Source organism: Salmo salar, chromosome ssa09 (genome assembly GCF_905237065.1).
Source record: "Salmo salar chromosome ssa09, Ssal_v3.1, whole genome shotgun sequence".
Taxonomy (NCBI): Eukaryota; Metazoa; Chordata; class Actinopteri; order Salmoniformes; family Salmonidae; genus Salmo; species Salmo salar.
In genome coordinates, this window is record NC_059450.1 from 108202300 (window position 1) to 108218168 (window position 15869).

General features: G+C 40.8%; 1 pseudogene; it reads right to left on the reverse strand.

Moving 5' to 3' along the window:
* Positions 1-603: 603 nt before the first annotated feature.
* Positions 604-15869, reverse strand: part of LOC106586862 (cysteinyl leukotriene receptor 1-like) — an 89964-nt pseudogene continuing 74698 nt past the window's right edge.

The window sequence follows — 15869 nt, forward strand, 5'->3', positions numbered from 1 at the left end:
GTACCTGGAAATGGCAGAGTTTTTATGGAAAATCTACATAGGCGTACAGAGGCCCATTATCAGCAACCATCTCTCCTGTGTTCCAATGGCACGTTCTGTTAGCTAATCCACGTTTATCATTTTAAAAGGCTAATTGATCATTAGATAACCCTTTTGCAATTATGTTAGCACAGCTGAAAACTGTTGTGCTGATTAAAGAAGTAATAAAACTGGCCTTCTTTAGACTAGCTGAGTATCTGGAGCATAAGCATTTGTAGGTTCGATTACAGGCTCAAAATGGCCAGAAACAAAGACCTTTCTTCTGAAACTTGTCAGTCTATTCTTGTTCTGAGAAAGTAAGGCTATTCCATGCGAAATTGCCAAGAAACTGAAGATCTCGTACAACGCCGTGTACTACTCCCTTCACAGAACAGTGCAAACTGGCTCTAACCAGAATAGAAAGAGGAGTGGGAGGCCCTGGTGCACAACAGAGCAAGAGGACAAGTACACTAGAGTGTCTAATTTGAGAAACAGACGCCTCACAAGTCCTCAACTGGCAGCTTCATTAAATAGTATCCGCAAAACACCAGTCTCAATGTCAACAGTGAAGAGGTGACTCGGGATGCTGGCCTTCTAGGCAGAGTTGCAAAGAAAAAGCCATATCTCAGACTGGCCAATAAAAATAAAAGATTAAGATGGGCAAAAGAACACAGACACTGGACAGATTAACTCTCTTTCTCTCTCCCCTATAGCATGTTCCCCTTCCCAGTGGTGGCTGTGCCCTCTGTCTCTGCTGTGCTGGGTAGGACCAGTTTTCTCTCTCTCTTTGTTCCCCTCCCCAGCGGTGGCTGTGCCCCCTGTCTCTGCGATTGTCTCTGTGTCCTGATAGTGGACCTGAAGCTTGACAGGCGTCGTCTGAAGCCTTCTCCAGAGAAGAAGTAGAGCAGGGGGTCGAAGCAGGAGTTGGAGGCAGCCAGACAGAGTGTCACCACCACACTCTTCTGCATGTACACCAGCTCCGAACAGGAAGTGGCAGTCTGGGACAGGAAGCTGAGGTGGACAGAGCGCTGAATGTGGTACGGCATGAAGCACAGCAGGAACGCCAGCATCACAATGATGATCATTCGGATAGCCTTAGACCCCGCCCCTTCTGGCGCTGTGCAGTATGTTGCCGTGACAGCAGGGCCCGGATGATCCCAGCGTAGCACAGCAGGATGACCAGGAAGGGAAGGACGAAGCCCACAGCCAATGATAAATAGTTGAGCATGATGAGCTTGTTAAGCCCGCCCTGTTCTGCGCTCTGGAGGCTCGAAGCACTTGGTCTTATTGGTGGCTGGGTGGAGGTGTTGACCAGTCATGAGGAAGGGGGAGGAGACAGCGCAGATGAACACCCAGATACAGACACACACCAGACGGGCGCGGCGCTCTGAGACCAGGCGCAGGTTCTGCAAGGGGAACACAATGGCGAGGAAGCGTGTGACGGACATGGCAGTCATGAAGAACACGCTACAGTAGAGGTTCACGAGAGGGCATAGGACGAAAGCCTGCACAGGAAGTCTCCCAGGTTCCAATGACCCTGAGGGAGAGGGTCAACAACAACAATCATTTATTTTAATAGCATCCTTAAGACCGGGATTCATTCAAAGGTGCATTGTCGACAATGTGCCTTTTATTAAAGGCAGTTTCCCCGAAGTAAATTACCTGTAAAAGTCAAGTGAAATGCGCTTTCGACAACTCACCTTTGATTGAGTTCGGCAAAAAACGCTGTTCCAGAGCACAACCCCCCCGAAAACAAGAAGTAGAAATAGTCCTACCTTATTAACGTAGTAGAGGACCCGTAGCGGCAGCGTGGAGACACACAGCAGGTCGGACACGGCCAGATTCAACATGTAGATGTGGAACGCAGAACGCTGACGGAACGTTTTAACCAGAACCAGCAGGGCGAAACCATTACCAGCCAGGCCGAACACAGTGATGATAGAGTACACCGTAGAGTACACCTGGAGAGACAGAAACACCTGGTAACAAATAGATACACCTGGAGAGACAGAAACACCTGGTAACAAATAGACACACCTGGAGAGACAGAAACACCTGGTAACAAATAGATACACCTGGAGAGACAGAAACACCTGGTAACAAATAGATACACCTAGAGAGACAGAAGCACCTGGTAACAAATAGATACACCTGGAGAGACAGAAGCACCTGGTAACAAATAGACGCACCTGGAGAACCGAAAGACCTGGTAACAAATAGACACACCTGGAGAGACAGAAACACCTGGTAACAAATAGATACACCTGGAGAGACAGAAGCACCTGGTAACAAATAGATGCACCTGGAGAGACAGAAGCACCTGGTAACAAATAGATACACCTGGAAAGACAGAAGCACCTGGTTACAAATAGATACCCATGGTATTACACTGTAGAAGAAAACTGGTAACATAGATACACCTGGTATTACACCATAGTAGAAACCTGGTAACAAATAGACACACCTGGAGAGACAGAAGCACCTGGTTACAAATAGATACCCATGGTATTGCACTGTAGAAGAACCTGGTAACAAATAGATACACCTGGTATTACACCGTAGTAGATCCTGGTAACATAAATACACCTGGTATTACACTGTAGTAGAACACCTTCTCTTTCTGTGAGAGACTGACCAGGTGAAAGCTATATGATCCCTTATGGACGTCACCTGTTAAATCCACTTAAAATCAGTGTAAATGAAGGGGAGGAGACAGGTTAAAGAAGGATATTTAAGCATTGAGAATTGAAACATGGATTGTGTATATGTGACATTCAGAGAGTGAATTGGCAAGACAAAAGATTTAAGACCCTTTTGAACGGGGAATGGTAGTAGGTACCAGGCGCACCGGTTTTTTGTCAAGAACTGCAACTATGCTGGGCTTTTCACGCTCAACAGATTCCAGTGTGTTTCAAGAATGGTCCACCACCCAAAGGACATCCAGCCAACTTGACAACTGTTGGAAGCAACATTCATGTGGGAACGCTCGACTCCTTGTAGAGTCCATGCCTCACGAATTGAGGCAGTTCTGGGGGGAAGGAGTCTACTCAATATTAGGGAAGGTGTTCCTAATGTTTAGTATAATATATATATCTATCTATCTCAATTTGTCATGTCCTGACCAGTGAAAGGGGTTTTGTCATTGTAGTTTGGTCAGGGCATGGCAGGGGTGTTTGTTTTGTGTGTTTCGGTGTTTTTGGTTTAGGTTCTGTTTTCTATTTCTATGTTTAAATCTAGTTTTCTATTTCTATTTGGGGTTTTGACAATGACCTCCAATTAGAGGCAGCTGGTTGTCATTGTCTCTAATTGGAGTCCATATTTAGTTGTGTTTGTTTCACTTGTGTTTTGTGGGTGGTTATTTTCTGTATAGCCTGGGAGCCTTATGGAACTGTTTTGCATCATTTGTTTATTTTGATTATGTCACGCCCTGACCAGTAAAGAGGGGTGTTTGTTTAATGTGTTTCGGGGTTTGTTGGGATGTTATATGTTAGTCTATTTCTTGTCTTTGTCTAGTTTATCTATTTCCTATGCTTGGTTTATTGGTTTGACCTTCAATTGGAGGCAGCTGTTTCTCGTTGCCTCGGACTGAAGGTCCTATTTAGTAGGGGTGTTTTTTTCATGGGTTTTTTGTGGGTAGTTGTTCCATGTGTAGCTGTTGTCTCACAGGACTGTTTTTTTGTCGTTCTTTTTATTAAGTGCTTTTGTTTTCTTCTCAATAAACAAGAAGATGAGCATACACATTCCTGCTGCGCCTTGGTCCCATCTTTACGACAAACGTGACAGTTTAAGTGTTTTCTTGAAATAAATTAAGAAGATGAGCACTTTACCCGCTGCGCCTTGGTCCAATCCTTACGACGCCCATGACACAATTAGCTCGTACCCCCTGCACATCAACTTCGGTACTGGTACCCCGTGTATATAGCCAAGTCATCATTACTCATTCTGTACTTGTTATTACAGGTTTTACTTTTCTATAATTTCTCTATTTTTTTCTCTCTGCATTGTTGGTAAAGGACCCATAAGTAAGAATTTCACTGTTAGTCTACACCTGCTGTTTATGAAGCAAGTGACAAAATAAATCTGAGTTTAACCTGTTGGGGATAGGGGGGCAGTATTTGCACGGCCGGATAAAAACGTACCCGATTTAATCTGGTCACTACTCTTGCCCAGTAACTAGAATATGCATATAATTAGTAGATTTGGATAGAAAACACTCTAAAGCTTCTAAAACTGTTTGAATGGTGTCTGTGAGTATAACAGAACTCATATGGCAGTCAAAACCCTGAGAGAAATCCTAACAGGAAGTGGAAATCTGATGTGTGGAATCACTTCAAACCTTTGGCATTGAAACACACAGGGACTTATTAATCATTTAGCACTTCCTAAGGCTTCCACTAGATGTCAACAGTCTTTACAAAGTGGTTTGAGTCTGCTATGGTAGAAAAACTGACCCAAAGAGAGGCTTGGGAAGTTGCTCACAGGGGAGGGCCATTACTACTATGACGCGGGCGCCCATGGGAACCCTTTTTGTTCCGAAACGTTTAGTAAGACAATGCAATTGTCCGCCTTGAATATTATTGAAACTCTGGTTGAAAAAGGCCCTAAAGATGTATGTTATACAACGTTTGACATGTTTGAACGAACGTAAATATATATTTTTTGCACATTCGTGACGACAAGTCCCGCGCGCTTCAGTACATTATGAGTAGCCTTCGGAACGTGCTAACAAGAAGGAACTATTGGGACATAAATTATTAACTTTTTCGAACAAAACTACATTTGTTGTGGACCTGGGATTCCTGGAAGTGTCTTCTGATGAAGATAATCAAAGGTATGGGAATATTTACAATAGTATTTTTTGATTTTAGATGGTTCCAAGATGGCGCTAACATGTATCGCCTAGCCTATTTTCTGAGCATACCACGTCGTTTATTGCAAAGTGTGATTTCCCAGTAAAGTTATTTTTAACCTGTTAGGGCTAGGGGGCAGCATTGACACGGCTGGATAAAAAACATACCGATTTAATCTGGTTACCACTCCTACTCAGTAACTAGAATATGCATATACTTATTACATATGGATAGAAAACACCCTAAATTTTCTAAAACTGTTTGAATGGTGTCTGTGAGTATAACAGAACTCAAATGGCAGGTCAAAACCTGAGAGATTCCTTTACAGGAAGTGGCCTGTCTGACCATTTCTGGAACTTCTTTGCCATCTCTATCATTTACTAAGGATCTCTGCTCTAACGTGACACTTCCCACGTCGTCCATAGGCTCTCATAGCCCGGGAAAAAAGAGAATGTCGTCATTCCAGCCCCAGGCTGAAACACATTATCGCCTTTCTCAAGTGGCCCATCAAGAGACACTAGCTTATGCGCGTGACCCCGACCGCCCCCGCCTTTGGGATTTTTTCCTCTGTTTGCCGAAAAGGAGATTCCCTGTCGGAATTTTATCGCTTTCTACGAGAAAATGACGTAAAATTGATTTTAAACAGCGGTTGACATGCTTCGACGTACGGCAATTGAATACTTTGAATTTTATTGTCAGGAATTGCGTCAAGCGCGACACTTCTTTACTATTTCGGATAGTGTCTGGAACGCATACGAACAAAACGCCGCTATTCGGATATAACGATGGATTATTTTGGACCAAACCAACATTTGTTATTGAAGTAGACGTCCTGGTGTGCATTCTGACGAAGACAACAAAAGGTAATGACATTTTTATAATAGTAAATATGATTATGGTGAGTGCTAAACTTGCCGGGTGTCTAAATAAGCGAGCCCGTGATGCCTGGGTTATGTTACTTAGAATATTGCAAAATGTGCTTTCACCAAAAAGCTATTTAAAATCGGACATATCGAAAGTGCATAGAGGAGGTCTGTATCTATAATTCTTAAAATAATTGTTATGCTTTTTGTGAACGTTTATCGTGAGTAATTTAGTAAAATGTTAGCGAATTCCCGTAAGTTTGCGGGGTATGCTAGTTCTGAACGTCACATGCTAATGTAAAAAGCTGTTTTTTGATATAAATATGAACTTGATTGAACAAAACATGCATGTATTGTATAACATAATGTCCTAGGGTTGTCATCTGATGAAGATCATCAAAGGTGAGTGCTGCATTTAGCTGTCTTCTGGGTTTTGTGACATTGTATAGCTGGCTTGAAAAATGGGTGTCTGATTATTTCTGGCTTGGTACTCTGCTGACATAATCTAATGTTTTGCTTTCGTTGTAAAGCCTTTTGAAATCGGACAGTGTGGTTAGATTAACGAGAGTCTTATCTTTAAATGGCTGTAAAATAGTCATATGTTTGAGAAATTGAAGTAATAATTTTGAAGATTTTGAAAATCGCGCCACAGGATGGCAGTGGCTGTTACGTAGGTGGGACGAATTCGTCCCGCCGGTCCCATAGAGGTTAAATCTGGCAATGCGGTTGCATTCACGAGATGTTAATCTATAATTATTTGAATGACAATATTACATTTTAACAATGTTTTCGAATAGTAATTTTGTAAATTGTAGCTCTGATTCACGGAAGCATTTGAGGTAAAATATTTTCTGAACGTCACGCGCCCGATGTAAAATGTTTTTATATAAAATGAACTTATCGAACAAAAAATGCATGTATTGTGTAACATGATGTCCTAGAAGTGTCATCTGGATGAAGATTGTCAAAGGTTTGTGCTGCATTTAGCTGTGTTTTGGGTATTTGTGATGCATCTAGTTGCTTTGAAAATGGCGAGAGGTATTTTTTTCTGCTGGGTATTCTAACTTAATCTAATGTTTTGCTTTTGCTGCAAAGCCTTTTGAAATCAGACAACGTGGTTCGATTCAGAAGAGGTGTATCTATAAAATGATGTAAAATAGTCATATGTTTGAGAAATTTAAGTTTTAGCATTTATGAGGTATTTGGACATAAATATGGAGTATTTCCAACAAAAATAAAATTTATTGTGGAAGTGGGAGTCCTGGGGAGTGCATTCCGACGAAGATCAGCAAAGGTAAGGGAAGATTTATAATACTAATTCTGAGTTTAGTTGACTCCAGAACTTGGCGGGTAACTGTATAGCTTGCTTTGATGGTTGAGTTCTGTACTCAGAATATTGAAAAATGTGCTTTCAAAAGCTATTTTAAAATCTGACACAGCGGTTGCTTTAAGGAGTAGTCTCTCTATAATTCTTTCAACAACTGTTGTAAAGTTTATCAACGTTTATGATGGTATTTTTGCAAATTGATGTGTCAATCACCGGTAGTTTTGGTGGGAATACAGTTTCTGAACATCACGCGCCAATGTAAAATGGGGTTTATGGATATAAATATGAACTTAATCGAACAAAACATACATGTATTTTGTAACATTGAGTCCTGGGAGTGTCATCTGATGATGATCAAAGGTTAGTGATTCATTTTAGCTGTATTTCTGGTTTTGGTGACGTCTCTCCTTGCTTGGAAAATGGCTGTGTGGTTTTTCTTGTCGAGGGGTGATGTCCTAACATAATCCTAATGTTTTGCTTTCGCCGTAAAGTCTTTTTGAAATTGGACACTGTGGTTTGATTAACCTCTCTAGGGTAGGTGGCACCAAATCGTCCCACCTATGTAACAGCCAGTGTAATCCTGCCGCGGTTATTCAAAAACCTCAAAAATGCAAAAACTTCCATTTTTCAAACATATGACTATTTTACACCATTTTAAAGACAAGACTCTACGTTAATCTAACCACACTGTCCGATTTCAAAAGGCTTTCGACGAAAGCAAAACATTAGATTATGTCAGCAGAGTACCCAGCCAGAAATAATCAGACACCCATTTTTCAAGCTAGCATATAATGTCACATAAACCCAATCCACAGCTAAATGCAGCGACTAACCTTTGATGATCTTCATCAGATGACAACCCTAGGACATTGTTATACAATACATGCATGTTTTGTTCAATCAAGTTCATATTTATATCAAAAAACCAGCTTTTACATTAGCATGTGACTAGCATGTGACTAGCATTCCCACCGAACACTGCGGTGAATTTACTAAATTACTCACGATAAATGTTCACAAAAAACACAACAATTATTTTAAGAATTATAGATACAGAACTCCTCTATGCACTCAGATATGTCCGATTTAAAATAGCTTTTCGGTGAAAGCACATTTTGCAATATTCTCAGTAGATAGCCCGGCATCACAGGGCTAGCTATTTAGACACCCAGCAAATGTAGCACTCACCAAAGTCAGATTTACTATAAGAAAATGTTATTAACTTTGCTGTCTTCGTCAGAATGCACTCCCAGGACTCCTACTTCAATAACAAATGTTGGTTAGGTTCAAAATAATCCATAGTTATATTCCAAACAGCGTTTTTGTTCGTAGCGTTCAAGACACTATCCGAAAGGGTAAATAAAGGTCACGAGCATGGCGCAATTTCGCGACAAAAAAAATTCTAAATATTTCCATTACCGTACTTAAGCATGTCAACCGCTGTTTAAAATCCATTTTTATGCCATTTTTCTCGTAAAAAGCGATAATATTCCGACCGGGAATCTGCGTTTAGGTAAACAGAGGGAAAGAAAACAAAAGCATTCGGTCGACGCGGTACGCACCTGAGTCTCACAGTACTGTAACCAGCCACTACCCAAACGCCCTTTTTTTCAGCCAGAGCCTGCAAAGCCACAATTCAGCTTTTTTGCCGCACTTCTGAGAGCCCATGGGAGCCGTAGGAAGTGTCACGTAACAGCAGAGATCCTTTGTTTTGGATAGAGATGGCAAAGAAGGCCAAGAAATGGTCAGACAGGGTACTTCCTGGACAGAATCTTCTCAGGTTTTGACCTGCCATTTGAGTTCTGTTATACTCACAGACACCATTCAAACAGTTTTTGAAACTTGAGTGTTTTCTATCCAAAGCCAATAATTATATGCATATTCTAGTTACTGGGCAGGAGTAGTAACCAGATTAAATCGGGTACGTTTTTATCCAGCCGTGTCAATACTGCCCCCTTAGCCCTAACAGGTTAAACTCTTAGACTATTGATACCAACAGAATAATAACAAGTCTTTTGATATTAATTACTAGTCTGCAGCTGAATTCGGTATCATTGAACGCAAGACCGATGAAGCATCTGTCCTATAACAACATTAATGAATGTCACTTTGAAATATCCATTCTGGAGAGAAGAGAGAGGGAGAGAGCGAGAGAACGTGAGGACAAAACTCTCCAACAGAACAAACTTTTCAACAAAGATCCCGACGACACACTGAGCGAAATATATATATATTGATTGCAATTGTTCCCGAATGAGTGAGCGTTCATGTGCAAAGGTTTAGCATTTCAACTGTTATAATTATCAACTCTTATCAACCTTTTGTCTAACAAGCCGCCATGCCGGTTTAGCCCCACTAGGGAACATTCTCCTATCATTTCCTTGCTAACCATAGCTACTGTTTGTTATGCATTTCTGTGAATTACTTAGTTAGTAAATAAATGATTTTAAGACAATTGATGCATAGATGACTCATAGTGAAGACTGGTTTCTGGTGCAGATAACCAACAATTTTACGACGCTTTGGAATGAGACTGACGAGGTAAATGAATATATTATTAATCCGAAGACTAATAGATCAGATATTATCTGAAAGTTATATTAGGAAAATTAGAACTTTGAAATATGAATATTTTCCTTGGCGCCCCGACCTCCTAGTTAATTACAGTGACATGATTAATCAGTTTAATCGCGTAATAATAATTACAGAGAGTTATTTGATAAACATCTTCAGTTTAATGATGCCAAAGACACGACACTGGGCTAAAGCAAGGAAATCATGTTCTGATGCTGATTGGCTTGTTTTTAGGCAGCCAAGAAACAAGTGTTCTTCCCTTCTCAGGATGGCCAAGTCTGAATATTTTAAGGCTTACAACTGTTAACCTGAATGACCCTAGAAAGTTTTGGAAGGCTATTAAGTCTATGTCTGTTAACAGTAATGTTAATGAATTACAGTCATGTGTCATTGAAGGACTGTTGCTGTATTTGACTAAACTGAAATGTTGAATTGTTTCAATGAGTACTTTGTATCTCTATCTGGTAGGCTGTTTGATTCAGTATCCTCTGTACAACCCTGTGTGGATGAACCAGTGAGAGCTGGTCAAACTTTTTAGCTTTTTTGCCATTCTCAGTGCAGGAGGTACATAAAGCCCCTAAAACCTTAGATCAGAGAAAGCCTGCAGGTCCTGATCTTCTTGATCCCTGCTTTTAAAACGGCGTAGCCGATTTCATAGCTGAACCACGTAAACATCTGTTCAATCTCACCCTGGAATGTAATGAAATTCCCCAAAGATCTGAAATCAGCATTTGTCCTACCACTTTGAAAAGGGGGAGATCTAACTGTTTGAAATAATTATAGGCCAATGTGCGAAAGCTGTCATCCCTGGCGAAAATACTTGAAACCCTTTGTTAGTGAACAGCTAAAATAGTTTTTATATACTAAATGTATTTGATCAGTACCAATCGGGCTTCAGGAAGAGGCAAAGGCCAATTACAGCAGCCATGAAGGTTTTAAATTATATCACTGAAGCCCTTGGCAAAAAACAGCACTGTGTCTCACTTTTTATTGATCTCTAAGGCTTTTGTTACAGTTGATCATACTATAATGAGGCAGAGAGTGTCGAGCGTAGGGTCTTTGGAGCATACAGTTGCATGGTTTGTTAACTATCTGTCTGATGGTGCTACTCAATTTGATGGGCTCATGCTATTAAATTGTCTATCTGTAGGTTGTGCCCCAGGGCTCTGTAACTGTTCCCTCTTATTCACTATTAAAATAAATAATTTATACAGAAATTTGCAAAATGCGCACTTCACTTTTATGCTGATGATACTGTTATTTATTGTGTGTCTTGTCTCTCCACATAAGCTTTCCAGAACTTGCAAACTGCTTTTTATACTGTTCAAGCATACCTTGTGTCAATTGGATAAAACTAAATTAATGGTGTTTTCTAAAGCAAGAAATAGACCTCTGAACCTTTTCACCTAATTACCATCTGTCATGGCAAGGAGATTGGAGACTGTAACCTTTTGTAAATATCTTGGAAATTTGAATTAACAACTGCCCTCTTAAATTGCATATTCAAGAATTTACAAAAAAAGTTGGGATTATTTTCAGAATAATTTTCCTAAATTTCAAATTTTCCTTTTGAAGCCAGAAGGAGGCTAGTATCAGCTACATTTATGCCTATACTAAACTATGGATATCTTATATAGAATGTTTCCGCTGCAGTGTTGAGATCAGTTGACACCCTTTACCATGGAGCATTGAGATTTATTATAAACTGCAAAACCCTTACGCACCACTGCACTTTTATATACCAGGGTTGGCTAGCCTTCTCTAGTCAATCGCAGGCTCAGTCACTGGTACACGTTTATTTTCAAAGCCATTTTGGGTTTACTACCATCTTTATTTGGCCGTTTTTATTGTTCAGAAATAAGGTGGGTACTCTCTTCGTCTCTCTGGACTTTTATCCTGCTAACTGTTTCAAATGTCCAAACTGGAATTTGGTAAAAAGGGCTTTTATGTACCTCTGTGCCGTAGCAATGCCTTACAAAATGCTTTTAAACTTGAAGAACTCACCCGATTGGTGTTTTTTAAATCATTGATGAAGGATTTTGAGACTGATTCCCCTGACCAGTCAATGTTTTTAATTTGCTGTTTTATGATTGTTATACTCTTATGAATTCTGTTTTTTACTATCGATTACCTGTAGTTTTCATGTCCGTCTTTAGTTGAGTAATGAATTGGTTGCTCGGCTATCTTCCGACAGGCCAATCTCAATGAGCCCTTTCTTTTAAAATTAAGGTTAAATAAAAATAAGGTATTTCTGTTAGTTATTTTTGTATAATTTTGGGAAAATTTCAAAAACCTTTTGCCATTATGGGGTATTTTGTGTTGATTGAGGATTTTTTGTTTATTTTAGGGAATGATTTGTACCAAATACAATGTTCTTGGGTTTTAGAGATTGTTACATTCCACAGTTTCTGTGTTGTTGTGGGTTGTGTGTGTGTGTGTGTAACTTCAGCAAAGGGATTCCTGGATTCTTCAGCAGCTGATTGGTCGGCTTTCAATGATTGGAGCTCTGGGTGAACCCTCCCTCTCGTCAGGGGAAACAGCTGTCCTCAATTACCAACTCTTTCTACAGCTGGATAAAAAGCCAGTGTTCTTTGTCAGGAAGTGAGAGCTTTTTGATGTCCTGTGTTGGTTGTTAGTCTGTGGAAAGTTTGTTGAAAGTATTCTGTAGTAGCTACTCCTGAGGTATGTGTGCCAATAGGACTTAGTGTTTGTGATTATTGAAATTGTTCACTTTAAATTAGTAATTATTTTATTTATTCCCAGGGGGAAGGGGAATGCACCTTGGGAGTGTTTAGGAAAGAGGCATCCGGGCATACGTAACCTGCAGTGTTTACTCTGTCTATGCACACTAGGTAAGACCTGGGTGGACCACCCCCTGTATTTTGGTTAGCTTGCCAGGTGGTGCAAAAGATTAGGTGCGTAGGTAGGAGAGGGGACTCTAACTCTTGCTTTGGTTCCATCCAGCCCCTTTCACCACAATACTGTGTTAGGGAAAATAAATTCCCTGTAAATGGTATCTCTGCCTCCGTCGTCCTTCCCCGCACCTACGATCACACTTACCTTTTACACTCCGTTGGGAGGTGAGTTGTAGCAGGCTGTTGCGTTCCCTCTGCTAAGAGGCATACTTGTAGCAGATGTCCAGGACTAGTTTATTACTGGCCACCCATTCCAAAACAGACCTCAACTCTTTGGTAAGGGTTTCCCAGTGAGGGTCATCCATTTTCAGATAAGAGGTCTGATTTTTCTACATGTAATGAATATTGTAGCCTGTCATTTGGCAGACACTTATAAAGCCATGTACAGTCATCCCTGTTCCAAATACTGTACAGTTCCTTCTATAGACCCATGCCATCTTCACAACATGGACAATGATTACCTGGAACAGCTGCTTCTGTTAGATTGGCTAGTGGTATCTCTCATTGCACAGCTTTCCCACTAGAATATAAGCATATCAATGAGTGGGCATCTGGCCTTTGCATGAGGGGTTCGATAGGGAGACATGGCTACCTGGTTACGGAATTCATCGAGTAGATGGACAGTTGGTGATGTTGTACCTCAGAGTCACGTTGTCAAACTCCTCTAGATCCATATCTGTAAAGACAGACAGCAAGAGAAAGAGAGAGGAAGACACAGTATGAGAACACATTCCTAGAGAGTTCAAGTAGGCCTCCGCACATCTATGAAAGTTGAAGGGGTTTTCAACAACGACAGAATCCCGTACTAGGGGCATAACGAAATACTTCCAGTTATATTAAGTAGTTTTGTTTGCTTTGACCAAACGTGTTATTTAAAAGCTCTGCTGCATGGTGATTTTGAAGTAGATACACAAGACCAAAAGTATGTGGACACCTGCTTCATCAAAATATCTCATTAAAAATCATAGGCATTAATATGGATTTGGTCTTTGCTGCTAAACAGCCCCCACTGTCCCTGTGAAGGCTTTCTACTAGTTGTTGGAACATTGCTGCAGGCTCTGCTTCCATTCAGTGATGAGCATTAGTGAGGTTGGGCGCATGAAAGGCCTGGCTCGCAGTCGGCATTCCAATTCATCCAAAGGTGTTTGAGGTTGAGGTCAGGGGCTCTGTGCTGACCAGTCAAGTTCTTCCACACTGACCTCGACAAACTATTTCTGTATGGACCTCGCTTCGGTACACAGGGGCATTGTCATGCTGAAACAGGAAAGGGCCTAATCCAAACTGTTGCCACAAAGTTGGAAGCACAGAAATTGTTTACAATGTCATTGTATGCTTTAGTGTTAATATTTCCCTTCACTGGAACTTAGGGGCCCAAACCAAGAAAAAAACAACCCCAGAACATTATTCCTGCTCCACCAAACTTTACAGTTGGCACTATGCATTGGGGCAGGTAGCCGTTCTCCTGGCATCCGCAAAAACTCAGATTTGTCCTTCGGACTGCCAGATGGTGAAGCGTTATTCATCATACCAGAGAATGTGTTTCCACAGCTCCAGAGTCCAATGATGCAAGCTTTACACCACACCAGACGATGCTTGGTATTGTGTCCGTTCCGAGGGAGAAGAGAACATCTATTGGATCAGGACTGTTCTGTTCTGACAGTAACATCTATTGGATCAGGACTGTTCTGACAGTAACATCTATTGATCAGGACTGTTACCACCTGACAGTAACATCTATTGGATCAGGACTGTTCTTACAGTAAATATCTATTGGATCAGGACTGTTCTGTTCTGACAGTAACATCTATTGGATCAGGACTGTTCTGACAGTATCATCTATTGGATCAGGACTGTTCTGTTCTGAACAGTATCATCTATTGGATCAGGACTGTTCTGTTCTGACAGTATCATCTATTGGATCTGGACTGTTCTGTTCTGACAAGTAACATCTATTGGATCAGGACTGTTCTGTTCCGACAGTAACATCTATTGGATCAGGACTGTTCTGTTCTGAAGGTATCATCTATTGGATCAGGACTGTTCTTGACAGTATCATCTATTGGATCAGGACTGTTCTGACAGTATCATCTATTGGATCAGGACTGTTCTGTTCTAACAGTAACATCTATTGGATCAGGACTGTTCTGACAGTATCATCTATTGGATCAGGACTGTTCTGTTCTGACAGTATCATCTATTGGATCAGGACTGTTCTGACAGTATCATCTATTGGATCAGGACTGTTCGACAAAGTGTCACTATTGGATCAGGACTGTTCTGACAGTATCATCTATTGGATCAGGACTGTTCTGACAGTATCACTATTGGATCAGGACTGTTCTGACAGTATCAGGACTGTTCTGACAGTATCATCTATTGGATCAGGACTGTTCTGACAGTAACATCTATTGGATCAGGACTGTTCTGTTCTGACAGCAACATCTATTGGATCGGACTGTTCTGTTATGACATTAACCTGTTGGGTCTAGGGGGCAGCTATTTGCACGTCTGGATAAAAAATGTACCCGATTTAATCTGGTTACTAATCCTACCCAGTAACTAGGAATATGCATATACTTATTATATGGATAGAAAACACTCTAAAGTTTCTAAAACTGTTTGAATGGTGTCTGCTGAGTATAACAGAACTCATTTGGCAGGCAAAACCCTGAGACATTTTCTGACAGGAAGTGGATACCTGATGTGTTGTATTGATTTTAAACCTATCCCATTGAAAAACACAGGGTTTAGGAATATTTTGGCACTTCTATTGCTTAGCCACTAGATGCTCACCAGCCTTTACAAAGTGTTTTGAGTCTTCTGGAGGGAGATTCTGATCGAACAAGAGCCATGGAACGGTGATGTCCATTAGACACCTGGGCGCGCTACTTCATGTTGGGTACCCTCGTTCCAATACGTTATAAAAAGGCTATGCATATCGAATCCACCTGAATATTATTCATGTTCGGGTAACAAAAGGCCCTAATGATTTATGCTATACAACGTTTGACATGTTTGAACGAACGGAAATATATTTTTCCCCTCGTTCATGACGAAGTCCGGCTGGCTTGCTTACATCATGTGCTAACGAGACGGAGAGATTTTTGGACATAAATGATGAGCTTTTTTTTTGAACAAAACTACATTCGTTATGGACCTGTGATACCTGGAAGTGACATCTGATGAAGAGAATCAAAGGTAATGGATTATCCCCACACAGACGTCTAGTCTGTATCGCAACGCCGTATTTTTCCTGGGCACAGTGCTCAGATTATTGCAAAGTGTGATTTCCCAGTAAGGTTATTTTTAAATCTGGCAAGTT